This window comes from Podarcis raffonei, chromosome 13 (assembly GCF_027172205.1).
Source record: "Podarcis raffonei isolate rPodRaf1 chromosome 13, rPodRaf1.pri, whole genome shotgun sequence".
Taxonomy (NCBI): domain Eukaryota; kingdom Metazoa; phylum Chordata; class Lepidosauria; order Squamata; family Lacertidae; genus Podarcis; species Podarcis raffonei.
Window position 1 is genome coordinate 43,232,627 of NC_070614.1, and position 22,033 is coordinate 43,254,659.

General features: G+C 41.5%; 1 pseudogene; it reads left to right on the plus strand.

Annotated features, from left to right (window-relative positions):
- Positions 1 to 1,693: 1,693 nt before the first annotated feature.
- LOC128398970 (vomeronasal type-2 receptor 26-like) lies at positions 1,694 to 20,686 on the plus strand (annotated as a pseudogene).
- Positions 20,687 to 22,033: the final 1,347 nt, after the last annotated feature.

Sequence of the window (22,033 nt, forward strand, 5' to 3'; positions counted from 1 at the left end):
CCATCGTGGGGGGGCCTGATCCCGCTGGCCGGTTGCACACCAGGGGGAGAGAACGGAAGCCAGCACTCACACCCCCAGCGCTGGAGCACCTGGAACCCACACCCGAAGAGGGGGAGGGGGGAAGGGGGGGCTTCGAGGGGGGGATGGATGTCAGAGGCTCAGGAGCAGAAGAGCAGGGGAGAGAGCAAATAGAGAGCGGAGGAGAGGAATCAGAGGGGAGCGTAGGGGAATATGACAGTGGCCTGAGAGATTCCATGAGCTTCTCCAGCGAATCAGAAGATTCCCAGGAGGGGGCGCCTATGGTAAGGGCGAGGGGAGTCCCAGGGGGGACGTTCCATAAACAAGGAACCAGAGGGGAGTCCCAAAGGAGTAGCGGAGGATCAGGACCAGTTCCCCCACCAGAGCACAGTGGGGGGGGGGAAGAGTCACATGAGTCAGGACCAGCTTCTCCTCCAGCGGGGGGAGAAGATGAGTCAGGGGTAACCACGCCCCCATCGGGGAGTGGGGAAACGGAGGGAAGGTCAGGTCCAGCTAGCCTCCCCGAAAGAGGGAGCAGTGACACAAGTGTAACGGTCAGAAGGAAAGTGGGAGGCTGCGCGCGCGCGCCAAGTTCAAATGTGGAGGAGCGCGGGACAGCAGAAAACCCGGATTGGGAGCCAGGTCCTAAAGCCCGAAGGAGGGGGGGAGAAGAGTCGGCGGACTCAGCGTCAGAAGAATCTAGGAGGGCTGAAACTCCGACTAGCAGGAGGACCCAGAGAAAGAAGGAACAGAGGAAGAGGTGGAGTAAGGCTAGAGTCTTAAGCTGGTGTCAGGGGGGAGGAGATTCAGATGGGACTTCTACGGTCTAGGGCATAGACGTAGCGTTGCGCGCTGCGCGTCTGGAAATGAAACTGAACTTCAATAAAGACTTTTTTACTTGAGGAAGAAGCAGCGTTGGTCTTGTGTGAGCTGGGACCTTGGGCAGCGCTGACACCAACTCATGCAATTTTTGTTCTTTCATGTTATTTTTGAATACAGTGTAAGTAGTGGAAGGATACCCCCTCCCTACGTTTCTTCTTTCCATGTCAGAATTTCAATAGGCCAGTGCTATTATCAAACATGTTCCTTTCCTCCCTGTCTTCAGACCAAAGGGTTGTATTTCCAGTATTTTCTTCTTGTTGTTTATTATTGTAAGCCAAAATGTCATGTAGCTAAGAGGAAATGAAAACTTCTGTTAGGAAAGACACACAAGTGACTATCTTCCCTTTAATTATCCAAAGAACTATAATTAATGTGCCCACTTGTCAAACCGCCTCATGGACATGCATAGTACACAATCTAATCTAATAAGAAATTCTGTGAAGGATAATATAATCGAGCCTTTAAGCCTGCTGCTCTTAAACTGTTTTGGATCACAACCCCATCACCTGCAGCCAATCTTGGATTGCGGTGAATCATTGCCCAAAACATCTGAAGGATACAAGGTTGGAGAAGCCTGATAAAAATATATTACCTCCAGCAATCACAACTAGACTTGGGAATCAGAAATCAGCAAGCATCCATCAGTGTCATCACTTTTTTCTCTCCAGTTTTCACAGTCGGCATTTCAGACATATGAGCAGGCTAAAAGGCCAATTAGGTCAGACTACTTCAGTCACAAAACCTGTAATGGTACAAAGGGGATCCTAGTTTATAGGGGGGAAATGTACCAAGGATGGTGGCATTAATGGTCTTGCTGCTAATTCTACTTCCTCATGCAATATGCAAACCTTCCATTGTTAAATGCCATGTCCAAGATCCATACACTCCACTTCATCAGTATCACCAGGAAGGAGACCTCATCATTGGTGGCATCGCCTCTCACAGCATCATCATCTCCATTTCAATAGCCTTCACCGAAAAACCCCTACCAACATTGCTTGAAGAGCTAAAGTAAGAACTGGATAATTTCTCTTCTACATTTTGATTCTTTCTTTGGACACTGGAGATAAAGGTCTTAGAGGAAGGGTGGCTAAACTGCAGCTGTGCAGTGGTTGTTGGGCGCCATTTGTTCCATCAATAATAATGGACATTGTAGTAAAGCAAAATCTGGAGGGCCACAGTTCTCTACCCTTGTCCTAGAGGCAGAACTACTGTTTGGGTCAAAAGATATGTGATGTGGGAGAAATGTGGTCAAGAAGATCTCCACTAGTTTTCCCCACTGAATTAAACATTCAGGTATTATATGTAGACATGTAATATTGTTGTGGAAATAACTAACGATGATAGAGAACTGAGTTGTGATTAATTTACGAAGTGTTGCATGCCCTTCTGATAGAAATAAAACTCCCTTTTTAGTGTAGTGCCAAAGAATTACCAGCACATCCTGGCCTTGCAGTTTGCAGTGAAGGAGATCAACAAAAACCCTCAGCTCTTACCCAATGTCACTTTAGGTTTCCACATCTATGACAGCTATTTCAATGCCAAATGGACCTCTCATGCCACAATGTTACTCATATCCACACTGAAAACATTTGTCCCCAACTACATCTGTGACATCAATGAAAACTTGATAGCCATCATTGGGGGACTGGACTCCCAAACTTCTCTTCATGTGGCAACAATCTTGGATATTTATAAGGTTCCACAGGTGAGATATATATATATATCTGTCAAGTAAAGGGAACTTAACACATCCGGATTTGGATAAATAAATGTGCACATTTCAGATAATCAGGTGGGCCCTGCTAACTGCGGATCTAAGCTAAGAAATAAAGTCTTGATAGCACGTACATTTTTGCTTCAGACGTCCCATTTGGCCTTGCCATTGCCTGATATGTGATAACAGCTGATTGGCAGGTGAGTGTCACTTGGCTTAGCAAAAATATCATGGGCAGATCACATGGCAAGGATTTGAAGGCAAACTGGAAAATGGCCTAATAGTACTCATAATACACAAATCTAATATATAACAAACTATATATTACAATAAGGGACACGGGTGGCGCTGTGTGTTAAACAACAGAGCCTAGGATCAGAAGGTTGACAGTTCGAATCCCTGCAACGGGGTGAGCTCCCGTTGCTCGGTCCCTGCTCCTGGCAACCTAGCAGTTCGAAAGCACGTCAAAAGTGCAAGTAGATAAATAGGTACTGCTCCGGCGGGAAGGTAAACGACGTTTCCGTGTGCTGCTCTGGTTCGCCACATGACCCGGAAGCTGTACGCCAGCTCCCTCGGCCTATAGAGTGAGATGAGCGCACAACCCCAGAGTCGGTCACGACTGGACCTAATGGTCAGGGTTACCTTTACCTTTATATATATTACAATAATCAGTTATTGCTGATTCTCTCTCTTTCTCCTCCTACCACAACTATGATTAGCTCATATATGGCCCTGCTCCAGTGATGAATGATAAAACCCCAGGCCTCTTCTTCTACCAGATGATGCCCAAGGAAGTCCACCAGTACAAGGGGATCCTGTCTTTGCTTCTGCATTTCCGGTGGATTTGGATTGGGATTTTTACTTTCTATGATGAGAATGCAGAAAGATTTGTGCAAACTGTGGTTCCCCTTTTTTCCCAGAGTGGCATCTGTTTTGCCTTCATAGGAAGAAGTCACATATTAACTTACGTCACTGAAATTAACAATATGTTTAAATTGGGGGCAAAAATACATGACAAAATAAATGATAGCAAAGCCAATGTAGTGTTGGTTTATGGAGAATCATATTCTCTGGCATTTTTTAGATGGTTGCCTTACCTATCAGAACTGGAGCAAAGTTCAAATAAGCCAAAAGGTAAAGTGTGGATTATGACAGCCCAGGTGGAGCTCACTTCTTTTGTCTATCAACGGACTTGGGATACAGAAATACTCCATGGGGTTCTCTCATTCACAACTCACTCTAATGATCCACCAGGATTTCATCAATTTGTCAAGAGCAAAACCCCTTCCAGCCCAAAAGGAGATGGCTTCATTTTGGACTTCTGGCAACAGGCATTTGGCTGTGTATTTCCAAATCGAGTTGTTGGCAGTGTGAAGGGGGATGTTTGCACTGGGCAAGAGAAGCTGGAGAATCTTCCTGGTCCTTTCTTTGAAATGAGCATGACCAGCCACAGCTACAACATCTACAATGCTGTCTATGCTGTGGCCCATGCTTTACATGCCATGTCTTCATCCCGAGTCAAACACAGACCAGTAATGATCAGTGGAGGAGTGAAGTTTCAGAATCAATTCCTGTGGCAGGTAATGGGCTGAACACCCTGAAAGAGGTTCAAAACATGTTCTGTTTGCTTTTCTATCTATTGTCACTTTCCTATGTAACCCCAGCAAGGGTCACCAATGTCGGTGCAGCAATGCTCTTGAACAAGGGTCAGCAATCTTTTTCAGCAGGGGGCCGTCCACTCTCCCTCAGACCTTGTGGGGGGCTGGGCTATATTTGGGGGGAGGGGGTTGAACGATTTCCTTTGCACCACAAATAACCCAGAGATGCATTTTAAATAAAAGCATGCATTCTACTCATGTAAAAACACGCTGATTCCCAGACCGTCCGTGGGCCGGATATAGAAGGCGATTGGGCCGGATCTAGCCCCCGGGCCTTAGTTTGCCTACCCATGCTCTTGACATTTTCCCCATCTCAATGGGGAATTTTGCCCTATTCTTAATTCCATAATAATAGAGCATCCACTTTTTGTTAATAAAGCTTTTATGGCTCTGTGTGCAGTTGCTGCTGGAGATCATAAAAATCTGTAATTTATTTATTTATTTTAAAAAATCTGTAATTTAAAATGAAATTCAAAATGTGAGAAAGTCTTGGCTTAAATATTATAGATATAAAAATAGAAGAAATAAAAAAACAGCTTTACTCCAATATTGATAATTCCAAAAATTATGGAGAAAATAAAAATCTTTGTCAGGATAGCAGGATATTCCATAAATTGGACAAAATCAGAGATTTTACCAATAGGGCCAAGGGCTACATTGTATAGAACCCATCAATTTAGGATATCAAAGACTTTATTAAATACTTGGGTATAATGATTTCATCAGATATAGACCAAATTGTAAAATTAAATTTGAATCAAATTATAAATGAGATTTCTTTTGATATTGAATGGTGGGGACTTCTAAACCTCTCCCTTTGGGGAAAGGTTAATGTCCTCAAAATGAATGTTGCTCCAAAGCTTTTATACATTCTAAGAGGATTAACAAAATATATTCCCAAACTATACTTACAAAAAATAAATCCGCTATTTAGATCATGCCTGTGGGGTACAAAGCCACCAAAAATATCACTACATAAAATGCAACTTCCAACTAAGGAAGGCAGCTTTGGGTTCCCAAATCTGGAACTGTATCACCAGGCTTACCTGTTGAGTAAGACTAATTATTGGAGAGGTAGCATGATTCCCAATTGGGCTACTCCTGAATATAGTTTCTTTGAACCTCTTGTAGGGTGGACTAAACTTGGCTCCAATTTTATGAAATATCCTATTATCCTGGAGACTATTAAAGCACCTATAAAAATTTGGATGAATGTAAATTAAAATAATAAGGATGGCCCCTAACAGGATGAGAAATTAACAATATGGACCAACCCAAAATTAAAAATTGGAAATCAAGTAATAATTTGGCAAAATTGGATGAAGAAAAGGTATTTTGACATTGAATCAATTAATTGATTAAAATTACAAATTTGTGGAATATAAGACTTTGCAAGTAAAGTACGGATTAACCAGTGAAACACAATGGCAATACATCCAATTGAAACCTATGTTGGAAAGGCAGTTTGGCCCTGACGCTATTGCAGCATGGGAAACACCCATGCTGCTACAAGATTTAATCTCTGCAACAAAAACAAAAAACTCTACTCAACAGGAAGAAATATGATTTAGAATATAATAGACAAAAATGGAGCGAAGAGTTGGGGTACAGATAACAAATGATATATGCGAGTCAAATATAAAATCAACAGAAATAGCCTCTATGGATCTAAGACTAAGACTTATTCAACAGAAAATAATATTCAGAGTCCACTGGACTCCAGCAAAACTATACCAGAAGAAAATAACAAGTGCAGACAATTGCTGGAGATGTGGGAGTAAAAATGTGAACTTAATACACATGTTGATTAACTGCCCGATTATAAGATCATTTTGGTGTGAGGTGAGGAGTAATAAAAATAAATTGTTATTTATGGGAACTGAATTTAATTCTAAATTATATTCCGGAAACGTGGGAGATTTCAAGGGGTCCAAAAAAAATTGGATGTACTGTGCTATATTGGAAGAAAAAACCTTGTTTTGATGAACTGGAAGAGCCACAAAAAGATTCCATTGATCACATGGATTGATAATATAGACAGATTAGCTACATACAAACGAATTGCATGTTGACGCAAAATAAGAATGGATAAATATGAAGAAATCTGGAACGAATATTAAAGTGATAAGGCGGATAGTGGTGGGAAGTAGAGGGAGGAGAGAGAGGTGGAAAAGTATTCTTGTTGTTTTTAAAAAGGTATAGTCATAGGTATATCAGTGTATCCAAATCTGAATTGTCAAATTGTGCTATTACTCTTATTATGGTGTTTGTAGTATATGCCTTTTGCAGTTGATGTTTGTATCGAAAAATTGATTAAATATTTTTTTATTAAAAAAAACTTGCCATAAAAGTAAACATCATGATTGTCCCTTGCTGAATTGAAGCCGTTCTCTACTTTCTCTTTATTTTTCTATCTAGCGCCATCATTTTCTGAGGGGTATCTCATTTAACAACAGCGCTGGAGATAAGATTTCCTTGGACCAGAATGGGGAGATACTAGCTGGATTTGATATTACCAATTGGATTCTTTCCTCCAACCAATCCTTTCAGAGAGTGAAGGTAGGAGGGGTGGATTCCCTGGCTCCTCCACATCAAGCGTTGACCATCAATGAGGGAGCCATAAAATGGCACCATTGGTTTAACCAGGTAGGATGCGAACATCAGCCAATTGCGACTTTGAACACTTTAACATAACATACAAAGATAATTTCATAATACATTCTTCAGCCTTTATAAAATTGGATTGGATTAAAGATTAAAGATAGAACAAGCTATGTATATGCATATGCTTTAATGAGCAAGGATAACATTAATTATGTTGTTCAATTGTTTGTTTCTCAAAAATCTATAAAAAATGATAAAAAAGTGAAGCATTAGTCATGTTTGAACCACTCTGACCTTTACCGAGCCAATGAAAGCATGTCATTTTTGACAAGCCTGAACAAATTGCATCAGTGGTTTTCACCAAAATTAGAAAGAAATCTATCTATGGCTTGCAGGTACAAATATTTCAGTAAAACAGGGGTCCATTTGTCAATTTTCAGAATTTGCTAAGCTGTGACTCCTTTTACAAAATTGGCATAAAGTATTGACTCCTCTGTAGACCTCACAAGGCAAATTATACATGACATTTTTGAAGTTTTTAGAATAACAGGTGTATAATTCTGAGGCTTTATTTGCATTAAGGGACACCACCACAACCCATTAATGTCGCTCTGGCACAAAGAGGTGTGCATACCTAGTTAGAGCCCTGACTATAGAACAGGCATAGGCAAACTCCGGTCGTCCAGATGGTTGGGACTACAATTCCCATCATCCCTAGCTAACAAGACCAGTGGTCTGGGATGATCGTACACAGCTATGAGGAAATTAAAACTTCTGTAAAGAAAGACACACAAGTGACTATCCTCCCTTCAATTATCAAAAGAACTGTAATTAATGTTCCCGCTTGTCTAACCACCTCATGGACTTGCACAGAACACTATCAAAGCTAATGAGAAAGTCTGTGAAAGGTACCATAATTGAGCCTTTCAAAGCCTGGTGCCCTTGGACAGTTTTGGATCACAACTCCATCACCTGTAGCCAGCTTTGAATGCTGTGAATTGTAGTCCAAAACATCTGAAGGATACAAGGTTGGAGAAGCCTGATAAATATAGATTACCTCCACCAATCACAGATAGACTTAGGAATCAGAAACCAGCAAGGATCCATCAGTGTCATCACTTTTCTCTCTCCAGTTTTCACAGTCTGGATTTCAGACATAAGAGCAGACTAAAAGGACAATTAGATGAGACTACTTCACTCTCAAAAGCTGTGATAGTACTAGGGGGATCTTAAGAGTATAGGGGAAAATTGTACTAAAGATGGTGGCATTATTGGTCTTACTTCTGTTTCTACCTCCTCATGTAATATGCAAACCTCAAATTCTTAAATGTCATGTCCATGATCCATATACTCCACTTCATCAGTATCACCAGGAAGGAGACCTCATCATTGGTGGCATAGCCTCTCAAAACATCATCGTCTCCAGTTCAGTACCCTTCGCTGAAAAACCCCTACCAACATTGTATGAAGGGCTAAAGTAAGAACTGAATAATTTCTCTTCTGTATTCTGATTCCTTCTTTGGACACCGGAGCCATTAGTTTTAGGAGAACGGTAGCTAAACTGTGGCTCTGGACTCCATCAGTTCCCATCAACAATGTCAATCAATAATAATGGGCATTGTAGTACCATTTTCCCCACTAAATCAAACATTCAGGTATCATATGAAGACATATAATACTTTTGTGGAAATAACTGCATCACTTTTGCTTCCAGGTCCCAAGACAATGAAATAAGGGCAGGACTTCTACACAAATTATGAAGCCAGCCTTAAAAATGTAGACCAGGGACATTTTGAAGTCTGCATTCCCCACTCATAAAATTTCACTTCCATCTCTTTTCTACAATTGTAGGCAAGGAGGATGACTTGTAGTGATACCTGTTCAATAGTTTCCTCAACTGCGAAAATAGTTAAATAAATGCAGGAATAAATAATACTAATGAGGATTATGTAGAACTGTGTTGTGATAAATTTACAAAGTGCTACATGCCCTTCTGATAGAAAATGAAAATCTCTTTTTAGTGTGGTGGCAAAGAATTACCAGCACATCCTGGCCTTGCAATTTGCAGTGAAGGAGATAAATGAAAAGCCTCAGCTCTTACCCAATGTCACTTTAGGCTTCTGCATTTATGACAGTTATTTCAATGTGAAATGGACCTTATATGCCACAATGTTACTCATATCCACACTGGAAACATTTGTCCCCAACTACATCTGTGACATCAACAAAAACTTGATAGCCATCATTGGGGGACTGGACTCCCAAACCTCTCTTCATGTGGCAACAATCTTGGATATCTATAAGGTTCCACAGGTAATATATATATACCTCTGTCAACTTAATTTGGATATATACAGTTCTTTTTTTCTGGGTGGATGCAGGGGTACTCATACCCCTAAATATTTTGTGAATATTTGTACTTTTGTCCATTTACTGTATTTATTGTTCTCGATTTGAAGTATAAAATAGTGATTTTCATGAGTCAAAATGACAGTAGCCATAAACTTTTCTTTTAAAAAAAGCACTGGATATATAAATGTGCACATTTCAAATAACCATGCTTATCCATGATTATCCAAGCTAAGAGATAAAGTCTTGATAGCACGTATTGTTTTGCTTCAGACGTTCCTTTTGGCCTAGCCATTGCTTGCTATATGATAACAGCTGATAGGCAGGTGAGTGTCACTTGGCTTAGCAAAAATAGCATGCACAGGCCAAATGGCGTGGATTAGAAGGCCCAGTTTGAAGTTGCCCCAATGTTGCTCTTAATACATAAATCTAAAAAATAAAAGCTATTTCTGCTTCTGTCTCTTTCTCCTACTATCACAACTATGTTTAGCTGATATATGGCCCTGCTCCAGTGATGAATGATAAAACCCCAGGCCTTTTCTTCTACCAGATGATGCCCAAGGAAGACCACCAGTATAAGGGGATCCTGTCTTTGCTTCTGTATTTCAGGTGGATATGGATTGGGATCCTTACTTTCTATGATGAGAATGCAGAAAGATTTGTGCAAACTGTGGTTCCACTTTATTCCCAGAGTGGCATCTGTTTTGCCTTCATAGAGAGAAGTGACAAACTTACTTATCTCACGGAAATGAATGATATGTTTAAACTGGGGGCAAAAATACATGACAAAATAAATGATAGCAAAGCCAATGTAGTGTTGGTTTATGGAGAATCATATGCTCTGGCCTATTTTAGATGGTTGCCTTACCTATCAGAACTGGAGCAAAGTTCAAATAAGCCAAAAGGTAAAGTGTGGATTATGACAGCCCAGGTGCAGCTCACTTCTTTTGTCTATCAACGGACTTGGGATACAGAAATACTCCATGGGGTGCTGTCATTCACAACTCACTCAAATGATCCACCAGGATTTCATCAATTTGTCAAGAGCAAAAAGCCTTCCAGCCCAAAAGGAGATGGCTTCATTTTGGACTTCTGGCAACAGGCATTTGGCTGTGTATTTCCAAATCGAGTTGTTGGCAGTGTGAAGGGGGATATTTGCACTGGGCAAGAGAAGCTGGAGAATCTTCCTGGTCCTTTCTTTGAAATGAGCATGACCAGCCACAGCTACAACATCTACAATGCTGTCTATGCTGTGGCCCATGCTTTACATGCCATGTCTACACCCCGAGTCAAACACAGACCAGTAATGATCAGGGGAGGAATGAAGTTTCAGAATCAACCGCTGTGGCAGGTACTGGGATGAACATCCTTCCTGAAAGAGGTTCAAAAGTCTTTGATTTTATACCTTTGCTAATTGTCAATTTTCCTAAGCAACCATAACAGGGGTCAGCAATGTGGGTGCAGCAATGCTCTTGAAATCTTCCCCAGGTGCCCCCAAACCACTTCCTCTGTTCACTGCCCTTTGGCCATGAGATGGCTGCTTTATCTCTCTTGAAATGCATATAAAGCCAAATGGGAACTTCTCCACCTGCTTTTCTAGGTTCAAGTTCAGCCTACTGGACTTCCCTGCCTATTGACATCAGACAGACAACTTCACTGTATTCATTAGGCGCCTCCTTGAAATATTTTTGTTTAGGCAAGGCACATATTTTACGTTCACATCTTTTAATCTCTTTGCATTTTAAGGACTATAGAGAGCAAAGTGATATATTTTAGACAACAAAATGAACAGAGCACCCACTTTCCTGTTAATAAAGTTTTTAATCACTGTGTGTGCATTTGCTGCTGGAGATCTTAAAAATCTGTATTTGAAATGAACTTCCAAATGTGATAAATTCCTGGCTTAAATCTTATATGTTGTTGTTGTTTAGTCATTTAGTCGTGTCCGACTTTTCATGACCCCATGGACCAGAGCACGCCAGGCACTCCTGTCTTCCACTGCCTCCTGCAGTTTGGTCAGACTCATGCTGGTAGCTTCGAGAACACTGTCCATCCATCTCGTCCTCTGTCGTCCCCTTCTCCTTGTGCCCTCCATCTTTCCCAACATCAGGGTCTTTTCCAGGGAGTCTTCTCTTATCGTGATGTGGCCAAAGTATTGGAGCCTCAGCTTCAGGATCTTTCCTTGCAGTGAGCACTCAGGGCTGATTTCCTTAAGAATGGATCGGTTTGATCTTCTTGTAGTCCATGGGACTCTCCAGAGTCTCCTCCAGCACCATAATTCAAAAGCTTCAATTCTTCGGCGGCCAGCCTTCTTTATCGTCCAGCTCTCACTTCCATACATCACTACTGGGAAAGCCATAGTTTTAACTATACGGACCTTTGTTGGCAAGGTGATGTCTCTGATTTTTAGGATGCTGTTTAGGTTTGTCGGGACGCGGGTGGCGCTGTGGGTAAAACCTCAGTTCCTAGGACTTGCTGATCGTATGGTTGGCGTTTTGAATCCCCGCTGCGGGGTGAGCTCCCGTCGTTCGGTCCCAGCTCCTGCCCATCTAGCAGTTTGAAAGCACCCCTAAGTGCAAGTAGATAAATAGGTACCGCTTTATAGCGGGAAGGTAAACGGCGTTTCCGTGTGCTGCACTGGTGCTGGCTCACAAGAGCAGCTTTGTCACGCTGGCCACGTAACCTGGAAGTGTCTTCGGACAGCGCTGGCTCACTTTTAAGTGAGATGAGCGCACAACCCTAGAGTCGGACATGACTGGCTCGTACGGACAGGGGTACCTTTACCTTTACCCTTACTAGGTTTGTCATTGCTTTTCTCCCAAGAAGCAGGTGTATTTTAATTTTGTGGCTGCTGTCACCATCTGCAGTGATCATGGAGCACAAGAAAATCTCTCACTGCCTCCATTTCTTCCCCTTCTATTTGTCAGGAGGTGATGGGACCAGTGGCCATGATCTTCGTTTTTTTTTATGTTGAGCTTCAGACCATATTTTGTGCGCTCCTCTTTTACCCTCATTAAAAGGTTCTTTAATTCCTCCTAACTTTCTGCCATCAATGTTGTGTCACCTGCATATCTGAGGTTGTTGATATTTCTTCCGGCAATCTTAATTCCGGCTTGGGATTCATCCAGCCCAGCCTTTTGCATGATGAATTCTGCATATAAGTTAAATAAGCAGGGAGACAATATACAGCCTTGTCGTACTCCTTTCCCAATTTTGAACCAATCAGTTGTTCCATATCCAGTTCTAACTTTAGCTTCTTGTCCCACATAGAAATTTCTCAGGAGACAGATGAGGTGATCAGGCACTCCCATTTCTTTAAGAACTTGCCATAGTTTGCTGTGGTCGACCCAATCAAAGGCTTTTGCATAGTCAATGAAGCAGAAGTAGATGTCTTCATGAAACTCTCTAGCTTTCTCCATGATCCAGCGCATGTTTGCAATTTGGTCTCTGGTTCCTCTGCTCCTTCGAAATCCAGCTTACACTTCTGGGAGTTCTCAATCCACATACTGCTTAAGCCTGCCTTGTAGAAGTTTAAGCATAACCTTGTTAGCATGTGAAATGAGTGCAATTGTGCGGTAGTTGGAGCATTCTTTGGCACTTCCCTTCTTTGGAATTGGAATGTAGACTGATCTTCTCCAATGCTCTGGCTACTGCTGGGTTTTCCAAATTTGCTGGCATATTGAATGTAGCACCTTAACAGCATCATCTTATAAAATTTTAAATAGTTCAGCTGGAATATCATCACTTCCACTGGCCTTGTTATTAGCAGTGAATTCTAAGGCCCATTTGACTTCACTCTCCAGGATGTCTGGCTCAAGGTCAGCAACCACACTACCTGGGGTGTATGAGCCATCCATATCTTTTTGGTATAATTCCTCTGTGTATTCTTGCCACCTCTTCTTGATGTATTCTGCTTCTGTTAGGTCCTTACCACTTTTGTCCTTTATTATGGTAATCTTTGTACGAAATGTTCCTTTCATATCTCCAATTTTCTTGAACAGATCTCTGGTTTTCCCCATTCTATTGTTTTCCTCTATTTCTTTGCATTGCTCATTTAAGAAGGCCTTCTTGTCCCTCCTTGCTGTTTTTTGGAAATCTGCATTCAATTTCCTGTATCTTTCACTATCTCCCTCGCATTTTGCTTGCCTTCCCTCCCCTGCTATTTGTAAGGCCTCGTTGGACAGCCACTTTGCTTTCTTGCATTTCCTTTTCATTGGGATGGTTTTCGTTGCTGCCTGCTATATAATCTTACGAGCCTCCATAGTTCTTCAGGCACTCTGTCCACCAAATCTAAATCCTTAAACTTGTTCCTCACTTCCACTGTGTATTCATAGGGGATTTGATTTAGATTGCATCTTACCAGCCCAGTGGTTTTTCCTACTTTCTTTAATTTAAGCTTGAATTTTACTATAAGAAGCTGATGATCTGAGCCACAGTCAGCTCCAGGTCTTGTTTTTGGTGACTCTATCTTATATAATATATAAAAATAAAAAGATCAAAAGAAAACTGCTTTCCTCCAAGGTGGGTATTTGGAAACATGACATGAAAGTGAACATCATGGAGGACTTCTGGGTTAGCGCCATCGACTAATGGCGGATTCCCTCTGAGCTCCGGAGGGAATCGGCTCCGCAGGATTGGGTCTGGCCGCTGCGGCGACGCGGGGACCCTCAAAAATCACAGGCGGTGAAGCCTGTGAACCTGGTGACTCGGCGGGCACCATTTGCGCCCCCCGACCTGCGAAGGAGCCTTTTTAAAGGCTTCGGAACGGGGGACGGGGTGAGCGGCGCGGTGCTGAGAGTCGACTGCTTCTCCTGCAGAGTGAAGCCGCATTGCCATGGTCGGAGAGCGCTGACTTCTTCTTGTGAACAATTGGATTCTAAAAGTAACAACCCGTGAGTATTACGGAAATTGGAACTGTAAAGAATTTTTTTTTTAAGAATTAGGCACGATCGGGGAAGGTGTAAAAAGGAAGTCTGCCTCCCCGTCTTGTAAACAAGTTAAAGCAAGGACCTGCTAACTAAGGTCGAGAGAACCTCTTTTTTCCTTCTTTGGTAAAAGACTTTAATTTCACGGTTTGGCAGTATAAGAAATCTTGCTGGAGGATAAAGAGCTAATTTTGGGAGCTGAAGTACCACCCTCCCGGACCCGGGAGTGTTCCGCGAGAGAGCCTGTTGATGAGGTACTAAAGAGTTTGACAGCTGTCAAATTAGCTGTCAAGACGGAAAAAGAGAACTCTGTTTCTGTTGCTTCTGCTGGTTATATCTGTTACAATTTTGTTACAATTTGTTGAAAACAAGGAAGAACTGATACAAACTAACTGGATTTTTGGATTTGAACTGGAATGAATATTAAGAAACCAAAATCCCTCTAGAGGGGGTTTTGGGACATTACAAGAATGGCTGGAAGGGGGAGAATTCAGGCTGAATTGGACAGAGTCATTGTTCTCTTGGGAAAGTTACAAGGCCAAATTGATGTTTTGGCTATAAATGTTACAACTCTGGACTCAACTGTAAACAATATCATTGAATCTGATAAGGATTTGAATCAGGAAGTTTACTCAACTGAACAGAAAGAGAAACTTGACAACTTTGAGAATTTGGAGGAGACATATGTTGTCCCTGAAGAAAAGGAAGGAGGAGCTGTAATTCTGCAGATGATGAAGGAGGACTTGAGGTCTGACATGATGGTAATGAAGGAAAATAAGAACTTGATGTGGAAAATCTGGCCTGAATTGGAGATTGAAAAAAGGAGAGATCTCCTTATGTGGAGATCTGAAGACCTAAGGATTACAAATTTGCTTAAAGTGGAGGTTGGAGCCTCGGGGACATTTGGACTTGAAAGGAGTAAGAAACAAGATTTGGGCTCCACTTTTAAGTATGGAGGACTGGTAGGAAGAAACATGGATCCTGAAGGGCCAGAGCTTCTCCGAGATTTGGTGTCTAATTTTAAGGACAATAAAAAAAAACCGGCAGAGAGGAATTGAGAGAGAATTAAGAGCCTCGGATGTGAGATCTCCAGGCTAATACTAGATTAAGACTGATGGACATTTGTTGGGGACTGAAACCAGGAAAGGGGGGGTGGGGTTTGGGAATCCAAAGGGTACATAATTATAATGTGTTTTGTTTTTATTTTGTTTTTGTAATGTGTATGAAAATTGGGAAATTCGTGGAAGGGAATTTGGGTCGACTTTAGAAAGAATGTTTTAAGAATGTGTATTGATGTATAAGTATTGATGTTTAAGTTTGGATAAGGTAAAATTGGTTTTTTAAAATGAACTAAATTAAATGAAAATAAGGTTAGCAAAAATAAATTGAGGAAATGGATGAAAGAGAAAAAGTAAAATAATAATATGTTAAATTAAGTATAGAAATAGGTTAAAAATTATGGATAATTATGGATAAGGATTTGCTGAATTAACAATTTGAACTGGAATACAAGAAAGGGAGGTATGAGGAGGTCAGGGAAATATGTTATTGAAAAATAGGTATTGTGAACTTTATGTGTTTTTAATCTTTTTTTGCTTTTTCCTTTTTGATTCTTTTTTTATTGTATTAAATTTGAAAATCTTAATAAATATATTAAAAAAAAGAAAGAAAGTGAACATCATGATTGTCTGTTGCTGAATTGAAGCCTTTTCTATACAATCTCTTTCTTTTTCTATCAAGCTCCATTATTTTCTGAAGGGTATCTCATTTAACAACAGCGCTGGGGATAAGATTTCCTTGGACCAGAATGGGGAGATATTGGCTGGATTTGATATTACAAATTGGATTGTTTCCTCCAACCAGTCCTTTCAGAGAGTGAAGGTAGGAGGGGTGGATTCCCTGGCTCCTCCACAGCAAATGTTGACCATCAATGAGAGAGCCATAAAATGGCACCATTGGTTTAATCAGGTAGGATGCGAACATCAGCCCTTTGTAACATTGAACACATTAACATAACAATAAAGATAATTTCATTGTACATTGTTCAACCTTTATAACATTGGATTAAAGGTAGAACAAGCTATGAATTAATGTTATAAACTAAATGCACAGTCTCTGTACTGGTTCCAGTTACACTGAAAGTAAATATGTTAACTGACAACTTGAAGAAGTGAATCCTAAATAGATTTTGATGATATCAAATATATTGTTATGCATTTGGAGGATCAGTCTGGATGAAACCCTGGTTCACATTACAATTCTGGGGTCCTGCACCAGTGAGGGGAGAATACATAAAGGGAGGTTTGCTGGACTAGTTCCTTTGACAAGGTAATGTTTTTGACTGGCTAGTTAAGACCTATGGATTGCAGATATAAATATTTCAGTTTAAAAAGGGTCCATATGTCAATTTTCAGCACTTTCTCCACTGTGGCTCTTTTTACAAAATTGGTTTAAAGTTTTGACACATTTGTACACCTCACAAGTCAGATTATGCATGCCATGTTTCAAGGTTTTGGAATGAGCACTCACACGTTACATTGTGGGTGCCTTTTGCGGGATCACATGAGGTGGTACAGTTCCCAGGGAATTTACTGGCAAACAGGGACTGGCCTGCCTCTCAGTGTTCATTTTTAGAGGTTCATGCCCAGCCTCAGTAGTCAAGTCTCATTGCCGGGAGGTGGGGCCAGTCCTATATATATAAGGGGGTGGAGCCGACAGTATCCAGGCAGTCAGCTCAGGAGCTTCACCCATGCAACCCTCCCTTAGTTTAATGTTTTATTGTTTCCTGGTTAACCTTTTCTTCCTGTTTAGTGGGTGCTGATGCAGTCTATGTCTGGTTGCTGTTGAAGGACCGGGAATAAATTTTCCTGCATTGGCAGGTTTTGTCTTCCCTGTAGCAATCAGTCACAACTTTGGAGGTTATGGCCTTGGGTGGAATCCTTTAGTCTTTTCTTCCCTATATGGCGGGGCGGGGGGCTGAAGTGGTGAGTCACACCCCTGCAGTGGCGATTCCAGGGTCCCCCTTTTAAAGGGGTTTTATATATGGGTGTCATTGGCCATACATTGAAAGGTTGTCAGTGAACTACCCTGCGTGTGGGGATATGGGCTTGGCTGCCTGCTACACTTACATCTCACAGAGCACCCCCATATCCCATTTACCCTGATGTGCCCCAGTCCCCCCGGCTGGGGGGCTGGGAGGGATACATGCCCAAGGTCTAAGCCAAGGTCTTCCTACATTTGGAAGTTTAATAAAGTTGTGGCCTAATTTTAATTCCATATAACGATGTCAGAGTCTTTATTCCTTCCTTATGAGCCCTGGGGGCTGGGGCTGTCGCTGCCTGGTCACGCAATAGCAAGTGTATAACACTGAGACTTTACATTTGTAGACCTCACAAGGCAGATTATGCATGCCATGTTTCAAGGTTTGGAATAACAGGTGTATAAATGAGGCTTAATTTGCATTAAGCGACACCACCACAACCCTTTAATGTCACTTTGGCAGAAAGAGGTGTGCATACCTAGTCGGAGCCCTAACTATAGAGGATATTAAAAACATTACTATCCACAAAAGTAACTGCAAAAAAAAAAAAAACAACCAACCAATTTATTGGAGTTTGCACATTGAGTCAATGGAAAATGCCAGAAAATGAGTCCACATGGAATTGAAACAACCTATTAAATGAATTCCTGAAATGAATGTTGTTCTTTTGCAAATCCATTTTAAGGAAGAGCTTAATTTCCCCTTTTAGCTTTTCTTTGAGTCCATTTATTTTATACATCTCTCTCTTTCATTTGTGTAATAGACACAGCCAAAGTCTTTATGTACTGAGAGCTGCCGCCCTGGTTTTTGCAGGAAAGTGAAGGAGGGGGAAGCATTTTGCTGCTACGATTGCATCCCATGTCCAGAAGGGAAGATTTCTGACCAGGAGGGTAAGAAATTTAGTATATATAATATGTATTCATCAAGATTCCTTTTGACAGTTCATGAAATATTGAAAAACCTTGCTGAAAGAGACCTAAGGAAAGTGTGTGTGATAATTTGTGATTGTAGATGTTGAATGCTATTATTAAGTAAGAATCCTATAGCAAGATCCACCAGGTTGAACAGGATAAGTATAAAGTGGATTTTCAGATGAGCCAGGAGGTTTCTGTAACAGCTGGAAATTTGTCATTATATGTCCCTCATGCAGGCTGAGCTGAGTGATATGCTTCTTAAACCGGTGTCAGCCTTGAAAGGGAAGGATTACAGGGGTTGAAACCGGGGTGGGGGGTGTACTTAGAATACTACAGTGGTACCTCAGGTTAAGTACTTAATTCGTTCTGGAGGTCCGTACTTAACCTGAAACTGTTCTTAACCTGAAGCACCACTTTAGCTAATGGGGCTTCCTGCTGCTGCCGCGTCACCAGAGAACGATTTCTGTTCTCATCCTGAAGCAAAGTTCTTAATCCGAAGCACTATTTTTGGGTTAGCGGAGTCTGTAACCTGAAGCGTATGTAACCTGAAGCGTATGTAACCCGAGGTACCACTGTATTTTAAAAGCATTTTTCTCTCACACAAGCTATGGCTCACTAAACCAGCAGCAGCCATGCTCCCGAATGGCTTTTGGATCTAGTGTACTTTATGCCAGTGGTCAGCAACCTTTTTCAGCCATGGGCCAGTCCACTGTCCCTCAGACCATGTGGGGGGACAGACTATATTTTGAAAAAATAATAATGAATGAATTCCTATGCCCCACAAATAACCCAGAGATGCATTTTAAGTAAAAGGACACATTCTACTCATGTAAAAACATGATGATTCCCGGACCGTCCGTGGGCCGGATTAAGAAGGCGATTGGGCCACATCCAGCCCCCAGGCCTTAGTTTGCCTACCCCTGCTTTATGCCATCTTAATTTCTGCTGGGCTTGCATTATGTCATATTCTTGGCATGGAATTTCTCCCTAAATGTGATATGTTCTTCTACAGCAGATGTTGAAATCTGTTTTGACACTTTGGCTAGAGTTGATTCAATCCCTGTTACTTTCACAATTTTTTGCCCATGATTTGTTTGATTGATTACATACTTAATCATGCATTTTCTATCAAAATGTGTGTAGGCATATATATTTCTCTTCACAAATAATATTTGAATGTGCATTTACTTTTTGGTAACATATTTAAACATGTATTTGGTGCCCTTAAACTTCAGAGAATTGTGCTGTAATGTTTGGAGAAGTTTGAAATACATAAATCCAGAAAACAGTTGAAAGGTGTTGATTAAATCTTCAAATGTAGAAATTTGCAAAGTCTCAATTACACAATCACTCCTTAATGAAGGAGTAACTAAATGTGAGCAACTTGAACAGTGATAGGAAAATTTGAGTTGGCTTCTAGCCGGAGATCAGGAAGGGTCTTTGTGGTCCTACCTCTTGCATTTTGCCTGAATCAGTATTATACATCGGAGAGGTGAGAAGGGAACGGTTCCATCATTTTAGTTTTTACTGTTTGAAACTCCTTGTACACTTTTAAAATCATTTTAATTATGAATTTACAGGAAGTGGCATGTTGCTCATATTTTTGGGATTAAGGACCATGTTTTTCTTTCACAGACATGAATGACTGCTATGAATGTGAAGATGAACAGTATCCGAACAAAGATAAGACTATATGTATTCCCAAGCGTGCAACATTCTTGTCCTTTGACGAACCTCTGGGCCTCAGCTTAGCCTGTTCTGCTCTTTCCTTTGCTTTCATTACAGCACTGGTACTAGAAATATTTGTGAAGCACAGGGACACTCCTGTTGTGAAAGCCAACAACCGGGACCTCACCTACGCTCTGCTCATCTCCCTCCTGCTTTGCTTCCTTTCTGCATTACTGTTCATTGGCTATCCTGACAAGGTGACGTGTCTCCTCCGACAAACTGCTTTTGGCATCATCTTCTCAGTGGCTGTTTCTTGTGTGCTGGCAAAAACCATCACTGTGGTTCTGGCTTTCATGGCCACAAAACCAGGATCCAGGATGAGGAAGTGGGTGGGGAAGGGACTGGCAAACTCTATTGTCCTCTCCTGCTCCCTTATTCAAGCACTCATCTGCACTGTATGGCTGGTGATCTCTCCTCCATTCCCTAATGCTGACATGAAGTCAGTGGCTGAAGAAATTGTACTGGAGTGCAATGGGGGGACGGAGACCTTCTTTTTCTGTGTCTTGGGCTACATGGGCTTCCTAGCTTTGGTCAGTTTCACTGTGGCTTTCCTTGCCCGGAAATTACCTGACAGTTTCAATGAAGCCAAGTTCATCACTTTCAGCATGTTGGTATTTTGCAGTGTTTGGTTATCCTTTGTTCCTTCCTACATGAGCACAAAGGGGAAATACATGGTGGCTGTGGAGATCTTCTCTATCTTAGCCTCCAGTGCTGGGTTGTTGGGTTGCATCTTTTCCCCAAAATGTTACATTATTTTGCTGAGGCCTGAGCTGAACAATAGGGAACACCTAATAAGAAGAAAATGCTGAAGAAATCAACGGTCTGTGTCACTGGATATAATATTTAGTTGAGGGATTTGTATGCATCCCTGAAAAGAAGCACCCAGAATCCTCTTCAGGCTACCACTCCACAGGATTTAACCCTCCTCTGCTGTCAGTGAAAAAGTGGGAAGGAGATGGTATGTCTCCTTTTCTTGTCCACTCCCAACTTTAATCAGAATTTTAAAAATACCAATTAAATATTAGGCCTGCCCCCAAATTGCTCTGAGGATGAATACAGGGCAGTTGTTCCCTCGGTCTGCCCAATCCACGACCCTAGATTTCACCCTCAGATCAAGTAGGGTGTGAAGATGCCCACTGAGCACTACTATTGCCTACATATCTCCACTACTTGCCCTCTTTAACTGCACTGATGCCCCTATATTCAGCAATTCCAGACCTGATTTTTCCTCTGCTGATTATGAACTCTGCATTTGTTATCATTAGGTCATGGCAGTGTATTATTCTACCCTTAGGCTCTGTCCCACAACTATTCAGCAGTAGAGATGAACAATTTTACACTGTCTAATCCCATCTTATTTTTCTGCATGTGGCTGTGTTAATGTACATCCTGCCCCATTGTAGTGGAACACACAATATGGTCACCACCTGTATATGTAATTGCAACTGGCAATGACTTCGGCTGGCAGGCACTCATGAAGGCCTCTTGGGTTGGTTGCTGATATGCATGGTTTGCTGGTAAGTTGACAGGATACCAACATAAGTGACATAAGAGGTCGGGCTTTTTTTCAGCCAGAACTGACTGGAACTCAGTTCTGGCACCTCTCAGGTGGGCGCCATTGCCATTATAAGAGAACAAGGGAGGCATTCATACAGAGTTTTGGCAATTCTTTTTCTAGAAAAATAGCACTGAGAAGGGTCATTCAGATGGATCCTTGGTGCCAATGGGCAGGAAGAGGGGCGCCCTCCTAGTGATCCTGTGAGGTTCCCCAGGAATGGTTCTCAACACGGGGCATTCCGTAACTAAGGGTTATGTTTCACCACTTTCTTTTCCACATTGAAGGAACTTTTATCTCTTCAGATTAAGAAGTATGAATGAATTAGAATATTAGAATTAAAATGCACCCATGTAATTATTGTATTGCATTGATTATAACATAGTGCCTGAAATCTCATTTCCCCGAACCCATCTGTAATAAAAGTTTGCTCTTGAAATGTCTGTGTTGTGAATTTCTGGGTTTAGAACTGTTTAGGCACATTTTCAGGGCACCATGAGTTTGACTCTCAAAACAGATCTACCTCTCATACATGCATGTTTTGAGAGGTTCATGGGTAAATTATGTGTGCATGCATCTCCCAGCACTTCCTGGGTATCTGCATAATAGCATAGCCAGAACTCACTCCCTCCCCCGCCTTCTA